The sequence below is a fragment of the Palaemon carinicauda genome, chromosome 5 (genome assembly GCF_036898095.1).
Source record: "Palaemon carinicauda isolate YSFRI2023 chromosome 5, ASM3689809v2, whole genome shotgun sequence".
Lineage (NCBI taxonomy): Eukaryota > Metazoa > Arthropoda > Malacostraca > Decapoda > Palaemonidae > Palaemon > Palaemon carinicauda.
In genome coordinates this window covers 4600228-4607602 of record NC_090729.1, presented here as the reverse complement: position 1 = coordinate 4607602, position 7375 = coordinate 4600228, and the positions used below count along the sequence as shown (strand labels likewise).

Here is a 7375-nt window from a genome sequence, read left to right as displayed (position 1 = left end):
AAAAGATGCAAAATTAGCGAGATAGTTGCATGAAATGAAGTATCCCATATGGGTACTTTGGGCGAGTTTAGGCGGACCATGTTCATCCCATATGGGATCTTTTGGGCCCTAATGCTAAACTTTTTCAAGTTTATACTAATGTTGATTCGCCCACAAATCATATGATTATTATTAATGAATCACTTTTTTTTCCAATGTATAACAGAAACACAGAGGTGGCTTTACAATTTGATTAATATAAGAAATACAATATACAATACAATACAAAAATAGTAAAAAAAATACACAAAATATAATAAAACTTACTCATAATTGTAAAAATAGAAACATACACACACTTACGTACTTACAAACCTTATGAAAGGAAGGAAGCAAAGCAATTCCTACTTTCAGTGAGGCATCGGGTCACCGTGCACTCCTCACACATCCAGTGGGATCTGTGGATGTGGCCTGCAACAGAACAGTACTTGCAGGTCTGCCTCATAGTGACATGCTATAGCATGTGTAGGGTAGTGGGTTTCTGGCATGTCTCTTCGCTTGGAAAAACTGCCCGTTGGCCCCTTTTTGGCAAAGAGAAATCTCTGGTGCCAAGCGAATTTCTGGTGATTTTGAAGGTTATCTTGCAGCTTCTGAGCCAATTGGAGATATCCAGATGGAAGTCCTTGAGAGGCTTTGGGTTAGCATGCAAAGCCAAGCAATCACTCTTATACAAAATCCAAGCGTTGACGATGATCAAATCAAAGGAGTAAGCAAAGAGCCTCATGTAGTACCTTTTTGCTTTGAAGGTGGTCTTGTAGAGGTGTGTCAACATGTCACTTTTGTCAATGCCACCCATGCGGTTGTTGTACATATGGATGACAGATGGGCAAGGAATGGGATCCTTCTTCTTGTGTGCCCTGTCGTACCGTTCCACTGTACCCATGGGCTCGACACCATCATCAGTGGACAAGATTGTCACAACGCTGTTGTCCTTCCATCTTGCAACAAGGATGCCATCAGAAGAGACGTAGTCCAATGTACCCCTTTGTATCGATTTCTTGTTCCTCTCCTTCACAGACTTCAGGGGAGGATGACCAACTCTTGTTTTCCCTGGCATTGCCCACATACCGACATCCATACTGCAATCTCAGGTACTTGGTCAACCCTATACTGGTAGAGTAGTTGTCTGCATACACTGCTGAGTTACTGGGGTGCTTGATGGTCTTGACTAAAGCGACAACAAACATTAAAGTCACAGACATGGCTTTCTGCTCTTCAGATGGTGGCTCACAAAGGTTGGGTCCCCTTGGTACATAAGAATATTGTGCACAAATCCATCCGTGCTGGAGCAGCAGAACAACTTGTAGTCCCACTTATCAGGCTTCTTGGCTACATACTGGCGAAGGTTACCAGCCCTTGTGCCCTTATAGGCGACCATCACTTAATCAATGGAGAGGATAGGATTCTCGGGAACTTTCAGGAACTCTCTGGTGACCTTGGTGAAGGGGACTATCACCTTGAAGAACTGATCTTTGGAGGCTGAAGTGAAGGGAAGATCGAATTGACTCGAAGCAGTTCCTGGACATGGAGTCTGAAACTTGAAGAATCCTGGTCTTCATGGCCCAGAAGTCAACTATGCTAAGAAAAGGAACCAGGCCCATGTACACAATGAGGCCAAGGAAAACCATGAGATCCTCTTCTGACATGTGGGGGTAGCTCTCTACATCCTTCTGTCTTGAATACAGGTTGGATTGGAACACGATGTGTTCCCTCAATTCACCTGTGAAGAACTGGGAGAAATATTCACAAGGTTCCCTCAAAGAGTCCGGCTGTGGTTGAATGAAGTTGGGCAGGGCCTGGATATCAATGTCATCCTTTTTCCATTCATCGGCACGAGGCCTCTTAGGCTCAACCTCATCTTCTGCCACAGGCATCACCTGAAGGACAACAACATTAACCTTGCGAGCTGAAACAAGAATAAAGTAACATTAGTGTGTACATGTGTGGCCATGTGTATGTCAGTGAGTATGCAAGTAAACAAATAATTTTTAAAAATACCTATTGTTTAAAAACCATTTAAGGAGCCAAAAAATTTAAAGAACCCTTATAACAACGAGACTTTTAAAAACAATTTTAAAACAAATTTCTCTCTCTCTCTCTCTCTCTCTCTCTCTCTCTCTCTCTCTCTCTCTCTCTCTCTCTCTCTCTCTCTCTCTCATACTAGCCTCTAAAGGTAGGAGGGTCAAAGGCATCCTCCTGAGTAAGGCCTTTGTCAGGAACGTAGGTAGGGTCGTTGTTATAACTGTCAACGTCCAAAGGTCTCACGTCAACATCACTTCCTTCAGCATCGTCAAGAGCTACCCTTTGTACAATCCTGAGTCTGCAATGCAGCATTGCGATGCCCATAAAATATACGGCTGTGAAACTGCAAAAACAAAAAAAAGACAATTCATATAATAAAAAAAAATGTAATTTTACATATCATTCAATCCCTTGTAAGGTAATAATTTATATGCACATGAACCGAGCATCTTTAAATCACTACTATTATTTCTAGAAATAATGTTAAAAATAATCACAAATGTCTAAAACAAGCACTAAAAAAAATTTGTTAGGTGTCATATTCTATTGGCTGGTTTAACCGTTACTGTCCAAAAGGTCCCATGGTGAATGAGTATGGTCCGTCTAAACTCGACTGAAGTATCCCACATGGGATCTATATTTTTTCATTAGGCAGTACGACACTTCAGCAATGCTAAAGCACTTCAAATCCACATCAAAAGGTAAGCATATCACAAGGCTTCACAATCTCACAGTCACTGTATACTTACCATGATTACGAAGGTTGGGGGGGGGGGGGGGCGAATCCGTGAAGGTAGCTGCGACAGGTCTTGATGCTCTTCCAAGAAGTGCAGGTGTCTTTCAAACACCCTATTAATGAGAGGGGTAGGTGGCTTGTGATTGGCTAATTCGAAGAGAAGAGGAGTGTAGCTATGAGTTGCCAAAGAGTCAATTTCATACAAGCATAAATTTGTTCACCAAGAGTACCACAAAGTAGCTGTTTTAAAGAGTCGGCTTGGGATATTTGGTCGTTTTTATGTTGAGATGACAACGACTCGGGGTCCCTATCCGCTCGCTTTTTTTCGGACAGAAGGTAGTGGGTAGTCCTGACATTGTGGCTTCCCCCGACAGGGATCAGCATGCAACTTCTCTGAACAGCAAGCTTCTATTGGCAGCTCTCAGGTATTTGATCCCCAGACATGCCTCCAAAATGCATGGCTTCATCGGTGGGACAACATTGAAGTCTACGCATGTACCCTGTTCTGTCATATGTGAAGATTACTTGACAAGGCAGGTGCTTCCACCAGCTAGGCTATGGACATTGTAGCCCCGTATTGGCATCATGTGGAATGGTCTCTGGACCTTCATCAGCTGGTAAAAGAAGTCCTGAGAGAACTCCCTCCATGTCACAATCCACTTAGACAACCACTCACTAGATCTATCATAGGTGTAAAGTCCCTACGTCCACACTCCGGAAGGTTTTCCAGCATTACCTTGCAAAGAGAGGTTTTTTTTTTTTTGTGTGATACGTTGCAAAAGAGATGTCTGGATACCTCCGGGAATCTTCAGCAGCAGTGTACAAGGTGAAGTGGCAACCCTCCGGGATTAAGGTCGTTGAGGGGTATATCTCCTTCTGATACCACCATTCCAGACATAGTAGTTCTTCTTGTGTTCTTGCTGAGGGAAGAAACTTTCAGTTTCGGCAGTGAAAGGCAATTGCCCAGCCTTGAGTCTCGAATTTAGATTCAAAGGAGTTAATCTTTCATCATCATTGCAGTTATCCCTCCTCATATAGAGCTGCGAGCTTACCTGCCCTCAGTCAGAAATTAAACCACCTCCCTGGAGTGTGGTTATTATTTTAAGGTCTCTAAAGGAGCTCCTTAAAAACCGTTATGCCAGACATCAGATCTTCTCCTGACCCTAAACAGTCCTTCCTACTCGCCCTGGCTTTGGCCAAGGGCGTATGTGAACTTCATGGTCTTTCTTACAAAATTTTTTTCTTTCCAACAGGATGGAGACTGATAATCCTCGTTTTCGTCCCTGAGCATATCACAAGACTCGAGATTCAGCAGTGAATTGTAGATTCGGACCCGTCTGGATAGAGGTTCGCCATAACGTAACTGATGATCCACATCAGCGGCTACTATGCCCAGTTATGGCTTGGAGGTGTCACCTCAAATGAACTTCAAGAGCTTGTCCCCAGGTAAACGGATTGTCCAACAGCATGAGGAAGGTTAAGAGGAGAACTGCAAAGATTTTGATATCAGCATGGATTCACGAGGTCTTAGACCCGGCCTTGAATCATGATTCTCTTCCACAGATGCAGAAAATCAGAGCCCAAGATGCTACGGGCATTGCAGTAGTTCGTGTGTCGAAGCGTCGGACAACGTTCACCGCATAATACCTGCAATTACGTAACTCAGAAACATAGAAACCTTCTCCATCGAACCGGTGGTGGTTGCACAACATATGGTATAAATATCTCAAGCTCTTTGATTGACAGGTAGCATTCTGCAAGATGGCCTCCACTGTCTGCAGGTATAACCATTTCCCTTGTGTAACCTGGTATAGAAATATATACTTGTTACATCCCCATTCCTTTTTACGAGGTGGGATTTTGGTAACGTCTATAGTTGATTCAAGGAGTCCTACAACTTTTGAGAATTCCTACCTCTCATTGTTAGTATCGCACAATCACACAGATTGATCAGGCCGCTAAAGTGTGTTATTGCACAGAGTCTTAGTGAGGTGTCGCAGGTTTTTCTTTAAGCGGGCATAACTTGGTGGGAAACCCCAGGTCAAAACCAACCAGTTGATTAGGACTTCAACCCACCAGAGGAGTAAGTCTTCCTGAATAAAGAGCAAAAAGGTTTGTATAAGTGTTGGAACAAATAACAAATTTAAAGTCATTTGTATATTTTCTAACAATGCAAACCTTGAGGCCTTTACAAATTCGTTCCGCCATTAGCTATTCCTGTGCTTGTCCTGCCTACAATCAAAAGTGACAAGATAACACAGGTGCGTGTGCGTGAGAGCGGGATAGCCAATACTACCCCCTAACCCCTCCTTGCTAAGTAGCGGTGGGATAGTTTTACCCTGCTAAAAGTCTTAGGTCTTTATTCAAGCTTTGTCGAAAGTATATTTCCATAATAAAGAGCTCAAAGTTTGTATTGTTAAGAAAAATTCAAATTACTTTTAATTCTTTTTTTGTTCCGGATATTTTATGAAAGAACTTTAAGCTTCTCAGGTGGGAATTGGGGTGTGGGTTGGGGAAAATGAAAACTAGTGATGTGCCAAATATAGAAAGAGAAGAGCCCAACAAAGCAACTAGAAAATTCACAGAAAAAGAGATTTTTGTCCATAATAGTGCAACAACTCAATGGAGTAACTATGGTACAGGTAGCTCTCTCGAGCATTATTCTCTATATCGGCCGATTTCTTCACAACTCTTTAGGAAAGTGGGTACAAAGAAAGCTAGGGGATTTGCCATTCCTCAAGTCATCTTTGTTCTGGCGTGGCTCACTTCACTCGCAAAAAATCAGTCTCGCTGAGCCTTTTTTCTGGCAAGGGGTACATGGGTGGGCTGCGCACGACATCCATGCAGATCACTATTAAAACATCATAATTACCTTTAATTTATATTGCGTCCCTCAAGTGTTTTTTGGTCTGCCAAGGCTCACTTTGCTCGTAAAAAAAAATATTCTCACTGCTTCTCTGTTCTGACAAGCGTTACATGGATATGCTGCGCACGCCAACCGGGTGAGTTGCTATTCAAGGTACCTTTATTACCTATATGTTTTAGTATTATTAATCTGACCTTGGATACCATATTGTCTTAACTTGTTTGTCAGTCTGATGTTTCCTGATAATGGGCAGCAATAGCACCAGAACTTCTAGTGGTTGGGGAATCCCCAAACTATGCTGTACAATACCACAAAGGTTTTAGTTGAAGGCTTACAAACATTGGTGTGATATTGCCAGTACTGCCGGTGTAAACGTAAATTGCAAGGCTTAACATATTTAGGACACAATTTCTCTTGGAAGAACACTGTTATTATGTAAAGATTTCTAATTTTGGGGACTATTATATAAGATGAGGCTTAGTGTTGAACTGGGTCCATTTACAACCTTCACAAATGTAGCTAACACTAAAATTTCAAAGCCCAATTTTTAATGACTTGAAAATTTGGTAAAAACTGTTGATTAAATTATTTCTAGATTCTGGTTGGTAAATTTAAGGCGAGGCTTGGACAATTTGTCACAGATAGAGATAGGTGAATTGCATTGCATCCTTAAAGACGTCGTGGTCTTAAAACTAATCCTTTGAAAATTGCTAAAAACCACCAGCCAATAGTGATGCATGTACTAGAGGTACTAATTTCTAATTTGAGCACTGTGGTTAGTGGGTGGGGCTAATACGTTTGTAGGCAAAAATTGCCACAATACGCAATGGGGGAGGAGATGAGTAGAGCGGAAAAAATATACAAACCTAACGAAAGCTACTCATCGTGACATGGGAGACGACGCTAAACCACTTAGAAACGTTTCATGCTTAACGTAATTTGATTATTTTTTTTCTCCTGTTATGCCTTTGCACGAATAATGTGTCGAAAAGAAAGGATTTGTTCCCGTGTTTTACCGCAAAAACGTTTAATTTAAAATGTAGGAAGTTGGTGGCGTCCTATGAAAATTAACCCAGCTAAATATAGCCTACATTTGCAGTAAAATATTTACTTTCATGAATATAAGCTCATTAAGGAGTCTTTGTAGTTGGATGGAACGTACCGATTCAGAAATTAAAATGTGGGTAAATATTTACTACACTATAGCAAAATTTTACTAACCAAAAAAATAAGTATTCTGTACTTATTTATAGTTAGATTGAATTTTTCTAATGAACAAAACTGGGCAAAATCTATATTCATAAAATTTCTCAAAAGATATGGCTAAAAAAATAGAACATAATTTTAAAAGGAAACGAACCCAAGAACACCAGGAATTTAGCAGACCTAGAGTATGCTGATGATGCTTTCCTTCTTTGCAGAACACCACAGGATTTGCAATGCTTGCTTACCAGAATGCATGAAATATCACACGAGGTGAGGCTAAAGATAAATATAAGAAAGACCGAGATGATGAGAACGGAGTATGCAATGGAAGATGAAATATCATTGGAAGGAGAGAGGATTAATGAGGTAGAATCGTTCAAGTATTTAGGAACAATGATCTTCAATACAGGGTCTTTTGGAATTAGAGTTTAGTGAAAGATTGAAAAAAGTAAATCAGACAGTGGCTGGGGTTAAGAAAAATTTGTAAATCAAATTGCCTAGAATTT

General features: G+C 41.0%; 1 pseudogene; it reads right to left on the bottom strand.

Annotated features, from left to right (window-relative positions):
- Positions 1 to 355: 355 nt before the first annotated feature.
- The window catches only part of LOC137640499 (uncharacterized), a 33679-nt pseudogene continuing 26659 nt past the window's right edge, over positions 356 to 7375 (bottom strand).